This window comes from Nothoprocta perdicaria, unplaced genomic scaffold (assembly GCF_003342845.1).
Source record: "Nothoprocta perdicaria isolate Ctin4 unplaced genomic scaffold, notPer1 scaffold_181, whole genome shotgun sequence".
NCBI lineage: Eukaryota > Metazoa > Chordata > Aves > Tinamiformes > Tinamidae > Nothoprocta > Nothoprocta perdicaria.
In genome coordinates, this window is record NW_020454994.1 from 335,652 (window position 1) to 352,967 (window position 17,316).

A 17,316-nucleotide genomic window follows, 5' to 3' on the forward strand; every position below is an offset into this window, starting at 1 on the left:
TGCCAGGAGCTACCGTGTTGGCAGATCTGCCATCATAGCTATTGAGCTTATTTTTAAACCTTATGTACTTTTTAACTTATGGACTTGGGTATGAGTRTATATTTTGCTTATACATAATGAAAAACACTGAGTAACTTCTCTAGAGAAAAGGGGGAGAAACATTTGCTTTATTTGATTTTCATCATAAAGCATTTAACAGATCATGTTTCAGGAAGAGCTCCCATCTGCAACAGCATTAGCTGAGGATGCAGGAGCTTTCATGAGGGTAGACTTGAGGAGCACGGGCTATAACCCCTTGAAGAAACAGAGCTACTACACAGGACAAGAACACCCAAACTCCCCGTTTCCATGCTGGTCTCACAGCCTCTGCTGAGCGTGCTTCATCACACACACACACACACACACACACACGTATGTGGTGTTGCTATGATAAGAGCTCAGCACTGCTCAGGATGCTGACGACAGCACCAGTCGTTTTTCCACACATTTTCCCATGCTAGTAAGAATCACCAATAGATACACAACAAAATAAAAAGGTGAGAATGTTATTTTGGATATTCTGTTTTCTCTACAAAAATGCCATACGAGATGGAGAGTTGTATAGATACACGCAATAGATGTTTGTTCACTGAACCTTGCAAAAAGAGTCAAGCTCGGACAAAAACACCAGCCCTGCACCTCTCGCGCGTTAATTCAAGTGTCTGTGATGCCTTCCAAGGGCTCTCAGGCTAGCAGCACAGCCACTGACAATAAGAAGGATAAGAACACAATGGCCTGCTTTAAATGCCACCAGAAAGGTGCACTCAAAAGATGCAGGATTTCCTCACGTGGCAKGAGTGGTTTCTGTCCCAGAAGAGCCATGGAAGGGAAGCGAAGTTCAACCCAATGAAGTTACCYGCTGACAGAAGCTGTGTGGGCCCTGCAGCAGCGACCCAAAGGCCCTGGTCCTTTCTGCCTTCCCCAGCCCCTTGCCAACACCCTCCAGGAGGGTATTTACAGCGGTGCACACAGCGGGGCAGACACTTCTGGGCTCCCAGGAGCCTGCAAAGTCCTCATCTACCAACGACAGGTCACGGCGAGAGGTGAAACACGCAGGAGAAGTCAGTCTGTAGTCACCTTGGCTCTGGAAACCACTCACAGCCTTGAAAAGGGCACGAGCAACCTCACAAACAACTGAACTGCTGAACAACTTCACAGCTCGCACCGTGTCAAGCTGCTGTTACACCACATTAAAGAGCACAGGATCAGGAGCTGGTAACCACCACCACAARAAGCCAACAGTAAAACCCCTGCCAAATAGCCTAACATCAGCTGCAATGACAAGTCAAAGCAGGCCAGCTGAGCCAGTCTCTGCATAGATTTAATGTCAAACTATTAATATAGCTTCCCCCAAAGATTTGCAGGGGAGTTCTGGCATTAGTAAGGGCCTGTAGCATCATTTCAATTGCTGAGAAGACACAAGGGCTTTTTGTCTGCTACTGAAACACCAGCACTGAAGCATGGCTCATATTAGAACCCGCTGAAGGAATAATTCCCCCCCACCTTTTCTTTAATGAAAATATTTAACTGTCAGGGCACTCTCTAGACTTGGCACTTGCTATTTCATCAATAAAGCTGCTGTTAACTGATACCCTCCTCTATTTCACTGACCGTTTTTAAATGAGCACAAGATCCAACTATTGATTATCAGCCCCCTCCCTTCCCCTCTCCAGAGGGCAACTCATCTCTACCAGATTCCAGGAGCTCATTCACTAGAGGAGTCAGCGCCAGCAAGGGCTGGATTTCTGCTTTATCTTGTTGCACATCCTTTTATTGTGCCCATGATTCCCTCCTCTGAGCTCATTTAATTGATATTGCCCCAGAAGACCCCTGCAAGATGCAGGAGGGCTCCTGCACTTCTGTGCTCTGAGAGCAGGGAGCYGAGATGGGGCTGCAGACGGGCCTGGCCCTCACATCCACATGGAGCCAAGGACAGCCGGCACCACTGCCCTCCAAGGCGGGCAGAGCCCYGGCTCTGTGCACAGGATTCACCCCACCCTGTGTCGTTGCTCCTTCCGATCCCTGTTCTGCACTGCCGCCCTACCAAGTCCGATTTCCCGGTTATTGGGTTTTAATAAAGAAGGGAATTGGTTCTTCATAATGTTTTGTTTCCAAGAAACAGAGCAGCAYGGAGGCGCAGCACGGCCTCACAAGCAGACTGACAATAGATTTGTCTAAATTACCAAGTTTTAGTGCTGCCTCTGTAGTATTTTACATAAAATGAAAAACCAGGTGATCTGTATCACTGAAGTACTTTGCCTAAAACAAGAACTTTCAGCTTTTAATGCAGTCACCCACCCCTTTGCAGGGAAGGCTTAAGGCTTCTGGGACACTGCTGGGTGGGAACAACTGGCTCGCTCTCGGGTGCGGGGAAAGAAGTTGAGACTGATAATGTTGTTCTTGCCACTATCTTTTTTCCACACACCCCTATAGCTATCTATTATCTTCTCTCATTTATTCCAGCTCCACAGAAAGAGGTGACAGAAAAGCCACTACAACCGCTTTATGTATCAGATGATCTCTGCAGACTAAGTCATCACTGACAATCCTTATGCTCACAGCAGATCTCCAAGATAAGGCTCCTACCAGGAATGTCAAACACAACAAATATGTGATGCTTGCATCGTCCTTGAAAGAGAGCAGGGGATGAGATTTCCCGGAGTTTAATGAGGCCTCGTCCACCTGCCAAAGCAGCATTGCTGCAGGACTTGCCAGTTCCTCAGGGACGGTCACCCCAGCGGCCTCCTCACCTCCTGAACGCAGGGAGCGCCGGCTCCCACACGGGCCCCTCAAGCCCATTCCTSCTCTTTCACTTTTATCATCTGCTCCTTCTAGCTCCCTGAAAAAGGTCTATTTTTCCAGCAGGAGCCAACCTGAGGCAGTTGCTGTGTCCGAGCTGGGGCCCTCGTGGGGACACGAGCTACAGGGAGAACAGGAGCCGTGTTTTCCGTGACGGCCTCCGGCTGCCCTCACCTTCCCTCTCACAACAGRCACTTGCCATGTGAACAAGCTGACTTTCCTCCTGCAAACATTTACCCATTTGGCCTTTCTGCTCTACTGCTCTCCGAGGGAAAAGCAGCACTTCTAAGCAAATTAGAGCTCACCTGCGAACAAATATGTACCTAGAAATCTTCATTAACCCCTTGACCTCCTTATGGTGCCCGAGCTCCGCATGTGCGCCAACCTGAATTCCCTCTGAGGTTTAGTCTTTAGCCTTGGGAAGGAGCAGCTTCTGAAGAGGTTTTCACTGTTACATTTGGAACACAAACAACACATTTGTGTTATTTAAAACACTTACCCAAAACTAGAGCTTAACAAACAATCCAGAAGGACTCATCACCTACATTTTGTTCGGCCACATTGAAAAGAAGACTGAGAGGACCTTCAAGAAGTGCAAACTTCAGGACTTCAGGCCATGACAGCCGAAAGCCACACTCCATCTGCTCGAGATGTGACTTTATCCACTGGAAACCAGTACACTGACACCTCCAGGTGATGAGACAGAGATGGACTCCTTCATACCAAACAGCTGAGGATTCCGGAGAGGCTTTCMAATGCAGTCAGGTACTTGGAATAATTCATTCTGGGGGGAATGCTCAGGGGAATAAAAGCACCCCTGTGCGCACTTCTATTAGTGCAAATGTATCAGAAACACAGCCTCTCCATCCCTTTGAAGCTTTGGGTTAATATGCAACTGTCCATTTTCTTCCCGATCTGGGCAATGCTTGCCACTTTGCCACCACAGGATTTGGCTGCCTTTCCAATGAGCTCAGAGCCTTTCCCACGTTGAACCACCTGCAGTCGCTGCRGGACTCACTGATGGTCTCTGATTCAGGGTAGTTTTTGCCTGATATTCTGAGATTAACACTTGACTCTGGTAGGTGCAGTAAGCAGCTCATGCGGAAAYGTTGTCTAAAGAGCTACACACAAAGCAAGAAAATAAAATCACAACAGCAAAGAGGCCCCACAGGGTGCCTAGGCCCAACACCTGCTACTGCACAGAAGCAGCAAGTTATCTTTTCCTCGAGAGAAGCACTGGAGGCAAAAGCTCCACACTTGTCTAACCACTCCAAACCATCCGCCACTCTACACATGCTCCCTCAGAGCCTCAGTTTAACAAGCTCCTCCAAGCCAGGATTAAGAAAATCTGTGTGCAGCTGCAAGGCTAAGATCTCATTGATTAGGGACACGTGGTGGGACAGGTCACCTGGCTGCAGTGGAGGGACAGGGGCCCTTTRGGAGAGGCAGCCCAGGAAGGCGAGGAGCAGAAGTCACCACTTTCTGTGACAGCAGCAGGGACTGGTGCATCTCTCATGAGGAAAGGCTGGGAGAGCTGGGCTTGTTCAGTCTGGAGAAGAGAAGGTTGAGGGAGGACCTGATCAGTGTAGGTAAGTACCTGGATGAAGGTCAAAAAGAGAATGAGACGAGACCATTTCAGCTGTGCTCAGCTGAGAGASGCACCAGGCTCAGGCTGAAACCCAGGAAAAAGCCTTTTTGTTGGGAAGGTGACTGAGCACTGGAACAAGTGGCCCACAGAGCTTGTGGAGTCTCCCTTCTTAGAGGCATCCAAAGCCACGRACATGGAGGACATGCTCCAGGGGATGCTGCTCGAGCAGAGTGGGCGATCAGGTGATATTTAATGGCCTCTTCCAAGCCCAAGCATCCTGTGATTTCCATGAAAGTCCTTCTCTGAACTGGTTGCTGTTTGTGCTGAGGGGAAGACGCCCAAACAAGTTTCCTGAGCCTTGCGTCACAAGGATCACGATGCAGAGGAAGTCTCCATGTGCTCCAGAAGGGACATCTGGGCACGTCAGGAATTCTGCATAGCCCAAGCTGGATCACTCTTCTGCTAATGCTCAAGGTGGGGGGAGACTCGTGTTTGAGCAGTGTCCCATCACACCCTTAAAGGTTGGATGACTCGGGGAGAACCAAACAGCTGCTCGGGCAGGCAGAGCTAGTGCAAATTTCCTTTCGGCTGTGCACACCGATGGCCACCACRTTTGCTAGGCTCAACGCCAGGAACACAGAAACATTTCTCCTGGCCTCTGGGGGAGCTAGGGGCAGCTGGAGCAGGGAGCAGAGCCTTCCCACTCCTGGGCTTGCAGCAGCCTCTCCAAGCAGCGAGGGGCCCTTTCTCCAGCACAGAGAGCAGGGCAGCAGCTGAACCCAGCAGCCTCCCTGTAAAATCAGACCAACCTAACTGCCACTTAGATAAATCAGTTAAAATCCTAAACGAGCATTTGACAATGAAGCTGCCTTGAACAATTTACAAGATTTTTTTCCTTTGTCTTCCTGTGTCTGCTCCCCAGGCTCTGATCTTATTGCAGTTTTATTTCTATTTTTCCTTTAACAGCTTTCATTTTTTACGTTCCTTTACTCACAGCCAAGGTTATCATTCTAACTCTTTAACTGCTTCAGTTTCACAGTTCAGATGCATCCTGCCCTCTAAAACACAACAGCCTCTGCTGACTCACCTGTAAGGATTAGAAAAGAGGACTGAAAAGGGACATCCTCCAAATTTCAGCAGTGACRATGAGTTGGAGAAAGCTGCTTGTTTGAGCTCCTGCTTGGGAAAAGATAATTTTAAAGTGTTGACACTCACAGCAATATTTGGATTGCAACTCAGTAGGGTAAGGCTGTTCTATATGTCTTTAATCCTCATGAAGGAACCCTGCTGCAGAGCTCCCGAGTCAGCTTCATGTTTTCACGCCATGACTCATACAACCAAGGCAGGGATGATCCCACAGAGATCTGCCTCCCTCTCAGACTTGCTTATCCACTGCCTGACTGCATGACTCATTTAACACCGAATAAAAGTATAATAAGAACTTCTGTTCATCCATAAAGACTATATTCCATGGCTACCATTAATGTCAAAAATGCGGGGAAATTAACTTTTGCATGGGGTTAKCCAGAAGCTGTGCACAAATTACCATGTTTTGACATTTTTAAGACTATGACCTGCAAAAGCAAGTTCAGCATCAGCTGAGATATAAAAACAGTTTTTGCCTAAGAACAGAAGAATKCTGTGGTGAGGAAACACCAGTACAACCAAGAACTGGCAGCACTAAAATAAATTTTTAAAAGTGMCAGAATGAAGGTACAGTTGCCATGATGCAACAAAGAGAACAAACCCATGCRAAACAGGAACACCTTTCAAGCAACCTGCCAGATTTTGAGCCATTTTCTCAGCTCCATATGGAGTTGCCTTCCCAAACGTGAACCTAAATCATCCCRGCAGGAGTGATCAGAATAGGTTGTCTGCTCTGCTATTTCCAGCAAACCGTGCAAGTGAAATAACAGTCCTCTGCCTTCTTTAGCCTTTCCACCTTCCTGGAGAGTCTCCTTTCGGGACAGGAACCCCACGTGGCTGCAGCTCACAAGGGAGAGCGGGAAGTCCTGGCACTAAGGCACAGGACGAGGCTCTGATCAGCGATGGGCTGCGATACAGACACGAGGGGCTTCCAGGAAAGGGCTCACATTTAGCAGGCTGCACGTTTCCCTTCTCCGTACAGGAGAAACACCTTTTCAGCCAAGCCACAGCAAAGCATCTTGTTTGCTCGAGTCACAGCCGCTGGCAGCCAGAGCACCTGGTTTAACAGCCTCTCTAATGGTTTCTCACTGCTTACCCTTTCACACCGCCTGTGCAAAGTTAATGCTGCAGAATGATCAATGACATTTGTACTGTTTAAACAGGAAAGAAAAAGTGCCTCAACGTTTCTGCATCTGTTTGCGCTTGTGCGGCTTCAATGGAAAGTCTACGAGCTGGCTTCTGTTTGCTAATTACTTCAATTTGCTGCATGGAGAGAAGAAAGGTTAGTACATGGCAGATAAGCTTCAGTCTCAACATRAAAAGAAACACATGGCAGAGCATTCAGGCCCTAGGTGAATGGTTTCTATGCTCCTTATGAAACGGAGAACAGCCTCRGCCATAAATTATGTTTGCAGAACAAGAGGGCTGTGCGTGTGTCCCAGGCAGCACCTACCACAGAGAACACAGGCTCCGGGCCCTCATCCCCAACTTGCTTCAGAAAAGCAGAGTACGTAGGAAGGAGTCTCAAAACACAGAGCAAATAACCTTTTTCTGTAATCTCCTGCTTTTTCAGTGCCGCCCCGAGAGGTCTGATGTGATGCTCTCGGCTAGGGATCTGCGTGGCCAAGTTCCCACTTGAGCTTTAGCGGAGGCGCGAGGGGGGCGCGGATCCAACTGCGATGCAAACAACCCTGTCTGTGGGTCAGGAAAAACCTGGCAAACCAAACATGAGGCAAAGGCAGAGCTGCTGCAGGAGGGGAAACCTCGCTGCAGCCTGCAGAATCTGATTTCTCTAGTTTTATACCTGTAATCTTGCAGTGCCAACATAACTGCCACAGCTACAATAGAGAAAGGTGTCAGCCATCCAGCTCGGAGTATATCACACCCCACGCTTACACAACAAGAAAATGGGAAGATGCTGCTACTTTAATGAAGGAAGATACCAATATTCATTCTTTTTCCACTTTCTAGTTCTTTTATATAGTAAATAATCCACATTTTAGACACAAAACAAATAGTAAAAAAAGGTAATGGTTAAAAACACTAACGCTCTTAAACCCCAAGGATGTTATTCATGACCTGTTGCATAACTGTGCATTCGTTGACTTCGATTGCAACTTGACAGTGGCACTTCAAACTGCAGCCCAGAGTAACTAAGCCTACAAAAATCTTTTCCCTCCTCTCTGCTCTTCAGTTCCTGATAAACCACTAGAAGATCTTAGCAAGGAGCCTGGCCACATTTTGTCGGATCTTTCTCAGTACCTGCCGGGGCTCCCGACCAAACAGAAGGACTTGCTGAGCGGCTGCATAGGTTATTCTCACCTGCCACCCAGTGGTTCCCTGTCCACCCTGCAGAAGCACCAGGTTGTTTCTCTGAAGCTCTGCAGAGCAAACACATTTTTGCATCTTGGAGAATCCCTTAAGAACCACAGAATTCTGCAGGCAACAAATAAGGAAACACGAAACGCTCTGTGGACAGCAAACAGCTAGTGACCACCCCTGCTCTCACACTTTGTTTCATTTCAACATGACCAAACGGACTTCAACAGGACTTCACTTGCAGCTTGCCTGGCAAGACCAAACCCATTAGTGCAAGTCATTCAGTACTGGCCTTATTTAAAATTTGCTGAACACTAGAGTGGGAAGGAGTGAAACTGCATCCTTGAATATTAAGGGAAAAAGGCTTTTTAAAAAAAAAAAAGGATTTTTTTTTTAAATCTCAGATTGTCTCCACTCACCTGCGAGGAGAGTAAAGGACATGCTGAGCTGGACATTTTATACCAAGCACAGGAGCCACAGGGCACGTCTGCATCTGAAGTCACCTGGCACCACTTGTTTCCTTTCATAATGCACTAACGTCAAAAAGCTGCAGCTGCTGCGACCCAAGCAGACTTAAATCTGTTCCAAAGAGATGTTCATGGACTGGTGGCCACGATAGCCAGTGTCAGACTAGCTTTAGCCACCCTTAGACCCATACTCTAAGTCCAAGAGCCTCATGTGCTGCCACACTCAAGTATCAGTCTCAAGTATCCCCAGAGAACAGGCTCAGGAGACCTGCTTTTCCTAAAGGAGCTCAGGAGAACATTCCTCACAGTCCATCATGACGACCCTCCAATCATGACTCTTCAAGGGAGGTGTCCAGGCAGCAGGAAGAAGCTAAAAGACTCTCCTTTTCAAAGGCCCCCCACAAATGCAACAGCCAGCAGCAGCCTCTCTGGCTCATTACTGACCAGGAAAGTGTCCTCTGGCAAACACTCACTTGAATATTCTATAGGGAAAACAATAATAAATAAAGAACAAAGCCACAGGGCTTGTTTTTATTTGTCCTGGAAAGAAGGAGAGTCCAGGAGAGAAGATTTGCATCAGGGTTAACTCAGTGAAACACTCTTAACAGGGGGAAGACCCAGCCCAGGAGCTACAGCACACTTGAAGCTAGAAAGCACCCCAGGGAGATGAAGAGGTTTTGTGGGATTATTTCACCTAAAATAAAGCTTTTCTCAAAAACTGGCAAGTTCCAGAGAAAAGCTCTCTCATATTCAAAATGGAAATTTTGCATAAAATCTAATATGAAAAACATGCAGCTTGATCATGAAGACAGTTGCCCAATTTTTTTTTTAATCCTGAAGCAAGTAAAGCAAGATTTTAAACTATTTTCCAAGCTACAGAACAGAACCGCAATATTTTTTCCCCACATTAAAGACATTAGAAGGGGTTACTTGAATCCAGAGGTGACAGGAAAGATCTTTGACACTTCACAAAGACTTTGAATTAAAATCACTATTTTCTTTCCCACCAGAAGATTCCTGGGCAGTTCATGAAGCAGCCCTTGTCCCAGCCAGTAACTTACGCCACATTTTGAGTGCCTTAAACAGGACTTCATGGGCAGGAACCACATTTATCTTTCTTTTGATTGTTTTKGATCCTCTTCAACCTTCCTCACCTCATCAGGAGGAAACAAAGCCTCCTGTGCCACAGAAATGCTGTTGAAAGTGGAAAAGCTCCTGCTCTGAGTAAGCACTTGTTAGGACTATCTGTACTTGTTAGGACCTTGGCTTATGAAGCTTGTTTGGTCAGGATAGCTCCTGCCACAAACACTGACCTGTCGGGTGTATTTAAAGCACTGTAGTAACCATTTGCAGCAGAACTATCTATCCAAAATGGTTTTGCTCCACATAATCTGTTTTACACTTCTGGTAGCAAACTCAGTCTTTAAAAACTTCTTTGTAGAGTCTACCCTTTTTCTTCTCCCCTGCCAAATAAATTACATCTTTCCTAAAAGGCTAATAGTTAAGTCTTGTTCACTTGACCTTCCACACTGTATTTTAAATGCTTTGTTTCTGCTATTAGCAGCTACATTCATCTTGGTATAAACAGTTTAACAGACCTTCAGGTTCCTTGAAAAAGGAAAGGGGGAGAAAAAAAATAGAGGTTCTGTTACATATTAGCATGTTGCAAATTGTCAGAAAGATTAAAATATACATGAAGTGCTGAAAATAAAATGACTGCTTTGAGTGAAACCACATCTACCCAAATCCTAATGAGAGGCAAGGAGAATGGAAAAAAAAATAATGGGCTGCCAAGCTTGTTGAGCCAAAGCTGTCCTGACTTTTGGATCCTCGAGTGACAAGGCCTGTAAAATCTGCAAATAATGAGACAGAGAGGACCTAGCACATGAAGTCATCTGCCACCATCTAATACATATGCATGAATTCCCAAGTTAGAAAGAGGTTTCAYTGCATATTAGTGAGCTTTACAGCTATATATAACAGCTGCTTTTCGACTGAATACTAGTATTCCCAAACCAGCCCACAGAAAAATCATGCGGGGYTCTCTATAATTTTTTAATATGGCTTTTAAAGCCTGTATTTTCAAAGCAGATATCCATTTCAGTTATAGACAAATTAAGGCTTATCAGTTCRCTGTGCAAACAACCAGGTTCAAACAGAAATGAGAAACTATGTGAGCACAAAGGAGCTATAATATGGGTATTAGCCTCCTTAGCCCCTTGCCTTCCATGTGCCTAACTAGGAAGTTTACAGTATTTGGGTACTGGAAAATACTCTAAGTCTGGCACAAACAGCCAACTACTCAATTTTATACAAAAAAAATTGCAGGGATGTTCCTATCCCCACGGACACAGGAACGGCAGCTATTCTGACAAGCAAACAGAGCTCAAGAGAATTAAATTTCTCTTCCCCATTTTCTCTGCCTCTTCTCGTCCTGGTTTTAGCCACTTTCAGAAGTTCCACTGTTCCTTGCTGAAGCCATCTGGGTTACCAGAGCCAGAACACGGTGCTAAAGAGCCCAGCAGGTCTTCGGCACGTTCTCTCGTAGCTCACCCGAGTACTAGCAAATTCATGGCATCTTTGACTTCAAACCAGGACGTAGCACCCCCAATATGAAGACAATGCTTTTAGYACCAGCCACAGCTGCTGCAGAGCCGCTGTTACTCATTTCAAGAGGCCTCAGTCCCTCCTTCAAAAACTCAGTTTAACACTATGAAACAACCCGGGCGTCCCTGTTTCTGTCGTTGACGTCCTGCTCGACTTCGCTCTACGCAGGGACAAGTGTAGTCAAGCCTAGGTGTTTGCTCAACATCAAATCAAATCAAACCTAGCAACTGCTTGCAATTTGTTTTGCAGTGAGAATGGTTTTTATTTATGTGGAGATTTTCAGAGCCCCTGAAAATTGCTCTGTACTAGAGGCACTTACCCAGGAAGCACAGTTCTTGGGCTAGTCACCTTCTGCCTCACGGGTATCAAATGTGACTTTATGTCAACCTTGATTAGCACTCACCTTCCACATGAAATGAGGCAAAAATCACCTCCTGGCAGAGCTAAAATCATCTTCAACAACTTTCCTCTTCATAATTTACACCAGGGCTCAACAGTTGCCTCCTGCTCTTCTCTAGACCGTGCCACAGTGATGCACAGTGAGGATCTCTGAGTTCTAGCAAGGGCAGTTCTCCCAGGTTCCTCCCACTGTAGCAGAAAGCTAAAACACCTAAACTCACTCTTTTCAGCTCCCTGTAACCTCTTCTCTTGGGTAGCAGGTTACCAATTGTTCCTACACAGACAAATTCTACGGGAACAGCACTGCCCCAATGCAGTTTCGCCCAGTCTAGCAGTATAAGCATGTTTTCTTGGTCAACAGAAAACTGTAAATCTTGCCCAGTTTGGGGTACACTCACAAAATAATTCCCCATCTCCTCTTCCGAAAGCCAAATTTCATTACCACTCCTACTCAGTTAGGATCAGTAGTTAACCCTATACTCYGCAAATGGGTGCATGCTTAGGTGAGAAGTGCCAGTCCTGAAGGAGAAGAATCTGCCCATTAACCAAACAGCCAGACAAACAGCAATTCTCTSATTTACGAGTGCTAAAGCCTCCCCTGTTGAAAGCAGGCACAGGGAGCTATCTGCAAGAAGAAAACACRCAGGGAAACCGTTTCATACTCCAGAGGAACTCAATTGCACTGCATTTCTTCCAGCAGGATCAATAAGCACATTTTAATTGTCAGGTTCATTTAGGTAAGGCTGGACGAGCTGTCAAGGCGCATCAGCACTGGATGGAAAGCAGCTCGCTGCCCGCTCGGCTCCCACCGCTGCCTGGTCTAACAAGCTCTGACAGCTTTAGAGGCAGCAGCCCTTCCTTCTGCCCTACGTGCAAGAGGCAGCTCAGGCCAACAACTCCAAACTAAGCAGCAACAAGCGTCACACCGACGTCTTGGTCACCCCTTTTTGTCTGCAGGGGCCATGTGAAATGTGTCTGTGAAGAGGCAGCCCAGTCCTGGCCACGAGACGTCCACCTATGGTGTCTCATTCAGGACCGGTGATGTTGTTCACCTGCTTTGAATCGTGAGTCACTGGCAGAGCGTTAAGGCCAAGACGGATCATGGTCTCTCAGCACAGGCTTCCGGGCCCGCAGCTCAGGTGTTCCAGCTGGGACGGGAGAACAGCGCCTGGAGCATCTCCAGGGAGGGACGAGACAACRCGGCTCCTCCCATGCCACAGGAGATACTGCCCCAGCCCCCTGGGACACAGTAAGCGAGCTCAGCAGCGTCACCGCAAACATGACCTGCGGTTCACYGCAAGGCTCCTTCTGTCCAAGCATGCTGACAAACTGTAAGTTAGAGGGAGGAAAACTAGCTCCTCCCTGAGAATGAGTTCAGCATTCCAGAAACACAGAAATTAACTGACTCAAACTCAGCAGCACCACATTAGGCACCGGGATGGGAAGAGGCAGTGACAAAGGCCATGTGCAGCCTCCCAGGAGCCCTGGCCCCACACTGCAATGTGCACACTTCTGTGTGGGAGATGGACAGACTGGCCTCTTTCTTCTCCTTCCCAAGTGCTTAAACAGGGGCCAGAAAAATCCATGAATCTCTGCCCTTTTCCCTTTAGTTTGCTGCTGTCGCCTCTTGGTGGGATCTGAAGAAACTGGAGAGGAAGGAGCAAACAGTCCCATTTCAAATGCAGAATGCAGGAAGAGTGGACCCAAGCAGACACTCCATACGGCAGGTATCACAGCCAGAGCCCTGGCCTCCTATGTGTTGTGGGCAGACTGCTGCCCCTGCCCCTGTTGAGAGCATCCTCAGCCCTTCCTTTGCAGGGACCTGCCCATTGAAACACCTGCTGTGCTCCCATGCAAGAAACCAGAAACCAGCAACTTCATCACAAATGCTTCTAAAAGCCCAAAGCAAGGAGATAAAAAGGCACTGCACCCCATGCCCGTGAAACAATGAACACAAAAATGCTACTACATTTACCCGTTCATAGTGATATTTTACTTGGCAGATAAWTCAAGCCAAACTCCCCCCCAAAGGAGTACCCAAAGTCCAAAAGAAGCAACGATACAAGATAGATGAGGAATAGCTGCACCCGAGGCTCTGAGGCTGACCAAAATCAGCACAGAAGACACCTGAAATCCTGGCAACACTGCACTGCTCCTCCCATCACATCTTGTTATCTAGAAGTGGTGCCCAGAGCACACAGGCTGCCAGTTAAGAACTGCAATGCAGAGCACGAGGACACAAGGACAGCTGCAAAGACCCTCCTTGGAGCCCACTTGCCACCTGGCCCCTGCCAGCCCAATACTCACATGTAGTGGACCCCGGTTGTGAGATGTGGGGGATACAGGAACGCTGGGGGGTTGYCAGTTCTCACATGCAAGATACTGCCAACCCTTAAGGAAAGAGGGCAGGAAAAACAAATCTAAAAACCTAGCTTTGATTTAAACCAACACTTCTTATGCTGTACCCAAGGACACACCTTGTCAGGTTAGGCCTGAGAATTAAAACGAAAATTCCCTTTGACAAACTGCTGCAGCCAAATGAACTTTAGCTTCTCCAGAGCTTCAAAAAACTGAAATTTTGCCATTTCCCTTTGTAGTTATACACAGGGAATTATGTATATAATAGAATATATATTATATAGAGAATTAGATTATAGAATATAGATTCTATAGAATTAGTCTTCTATATATTGGTCTTCTAGCAGGACTGGTGTTCTGTATTGAAATCAAGATACCATCAAGCCTGCATTTTCACAGTGCCATGCTGCTCAGCAGGCAGTTACATACCATCCAAAAGAGAAGTCTGCAGAACCCAGAGCCTTAGTAAAGCAACAGACATCTCGGGTTTTCACCTGATTCTTCTTGTGGAAGCTCAGTACATTTTGTGGCACTCGGATACTGTGGCAGAAGTSTCCCGTGCTGCAAGGCCAGTGACACTTGGCACAGGGATGCTCGGGATCGCAGGCGGGAGCTTTGCCTGCAGAAGCCCCCTCACCTGCCCCACGTGGCACTAGAGGGCCCACCCGTGAGCAGCTCAAACCAGCCCTTAGGGCAGCCTCACACCTACAGACCTGCTGCTTGCAGGAAGGTGGGCGACGTGTCCTCACAAAAGCAAAGCACCACACAAACCCACCAAAACCCTGGAATTATTTCCCTTCATTTTACTTAATATAAAGTAAAAGAAAAAACAAATCCTCCAAAGTAACATGCAATTCCAAATTACAGCTTAGATACAAAAAGATGTAAGAGTAGAACTATCATGAAAGAAAGTCTTCTCTGTTCACATTTGTAGGACTTTGACAACACTGAGAACAATCTGCATTTTCTAGAGAACCACATTGCTCCTGCAGAGCCAATTGCTACATGCTTTGAAAAGCACAAGCTCAAAGCCTGTAGGGGAACTTCAAGCTCCAGCCTTAACAAACCCAGAACATTTACTAAAGAAGAGAGAAAAGGTTTCAACTTCTAATGATGTACTATATATCAACTTTAGCTATTAACTCAAATAGTCTGTTCCTTTTCTATTGCTGCTCTCCTCTTTCTTTCTATTTTGTTTCCTTGCCTTTCTAYGGCCTTACAAATTTCCTTTCATCTCTCCCTCTCATTGCATTTTTCCTAGGCCCAAGTTTAACAGTTGTTCTCCTTTATTTGAGCGATTTGTTTTCCCCAGAAGCAATAAACCATCAGTAGCTTTTAATCCACTATTATCCTGATTGATTTTTAAACACAAAGTGATAGCTGAAGACAGTTCTTTCAATCATTCTAGCTGGTATACAACAATGCATTAAAATCTTGATTTTCTATCCCAATACAAGCTACTCTAGGATTAAATGCTGCTGATTTGTAAGTGTAAGCTATCCTTCTTTCCTGCACTTTAAACTGGAGGCTTCTAAAGGCAGCATGTAAGCAACATGTAGGGTGACGGCAGAGATGTTTCCTCCTTCGTTCCGTTTCCCCCAAGCACAAACTGCTCCTTTGGGAAATCCTTTCCATTCACCTGACACGCAACAACAGCGACAATCATCCTGCTTGGGCACGCAGAGCCTAAAACAACTGTAAATGGAACAGAAAAGGGTTTTGAAATATGTCCCCCAGCTCTCAAAAAGAAACTTGATCAAAAGAAAGTACCGCCATAGAAGAAATTTGACGCAATGGATGTGGACCATTTAACAATAAGATAATGCTTAATATCAAAAAACAGTTGGTTTTTCATCCTCCAAGAATTCTCAGTTTTTCTAAGCAAAAATGCCAATAGCCACTGGTAATTTTTCTTTTTTTTCTTAGTCAGAGGAAAGCAGAGGAAAAATGGAGGTTGGTCAAGCTGAAAGCGAAGTGAAAGTTTCCACGCATGTAGGAAAATTCAAGAAAAAAATAAAAAAAAAAGTCAGGTCTTCACTCAAGCCTTCCAAGACCAGAGCTGTTTATCAGGATACACCAGACTCCTCTATCCTCCCAGTAAAATAGTCCCAACCCCGAGCTGGTCCCACTAGCCAATGGAGTATTCACACTTCTCACTACCCTCTCCCAAATTCTCTTCACAGAGAAAAGGGACTTGGGCAGAGGCCAATGTCAAGTTCTCTCCTCTGTTTTACATCTCAAAAGCTGCTTCCCTTGTTCTGAAGAGGTCCAAGCCCAGAGGTCCAACCCCAGCTGACTCGATGCTCCCACAGCTAAGCCAGGAAGGATCCTGCCCAGGACTCCCATTGCCATGGGCAAGCTGACTGCGTTGGGATGGATGCCCAAACAGACACAACTATTCCCTATTCCTCCCAACAGCCTTCCCKCCTCTTCATCAGATACTTGATGGAAGGACAATTCAGAGATTTCTCCATCCCTAAGAAGCTTATCTGCTCATAACGCTGCGGAGCCTAAATTAATCTCCTTTGGGTTAAGCAAGACTGCAGCTGGGGCTGATGCTATGACACAGCAGGTAAAGCCTGAGAGGAAAGTACAGATTGAAAAGCCTCCAAGAAAAGAAGTTTAACTCTGAAAAAAAAAAAAAATACAAATTCACTGTGAGACTCAGCTTAGTCACACAGGCACCCAAAGCTGTTGCAGGCCACCTTCCTAATGCCACTTGCCTGCACACTTCTGGGAAAAGCTGCTCTTACCCTTAGCATGGCCCTCCTTTGACAGCCCTTTCTAATAGGACTGTCTCAGCAAGGGCAAAGATGATGGTGATGTTGAAGAAGAAGAAAACGGGTCTAACAGCTTGGTGGGGTTGGTCTCGCTTTGTCTGAATACACWGGGCTGCCCTTTACCAGCAGATCTCCAGCCTTTGCAAAAAGCCTCCAAACTTAAACCACAAGGACATCTAGAGGTCTAAGCACATACTAAACCCAGCTACTCTGGTAGCTGGATTCACATCCATAAATGATTTCCAAAATGTATACAGGGTCACTCTGAGGGTAGACTGCAGACAGCATAGCACAGCCACCCAACATTTGTCTGACCAAAATGAACYGTTATCTTTGTAGCCAAGTGGTTTGTGAGAATGGGAAACCCAGGATCTTCCTATGTTCTCRTATTCAAAGAAAAAGTGGCTTATGTGGCCAGCTTACTCTGCAGCCACCTGCAACAGCGACAYGAGACAGAAAAACCATGGACTGTCATTATACTAAGGGTCTTCAAAATGAAAAACAGCCCACAAAATGCACTTTTAGGGCACTTCACATCACATTCAATTCAGAGAAAAGAATATCCTGTGTCGCTGTCGTGGCAGACTAATAATGGCACCTGGTCGAAATAATTACAAAGAAAATAGAGAGAGAGAGAAAGAAGGCAAGTGCTTTATTAAACCATAAGTGTTCTTTTATATGTTTTATGTAAAATCATGTCATTGGCTTATTGGCTGCAACAGTCAGCAAAATACAATAACAAGGTTGTGATTGGACAAACTTCAGCTTGGTCAGTTTTGCAAGTTTTCTCACCCTGCTCTGTAGCTGAAACTTT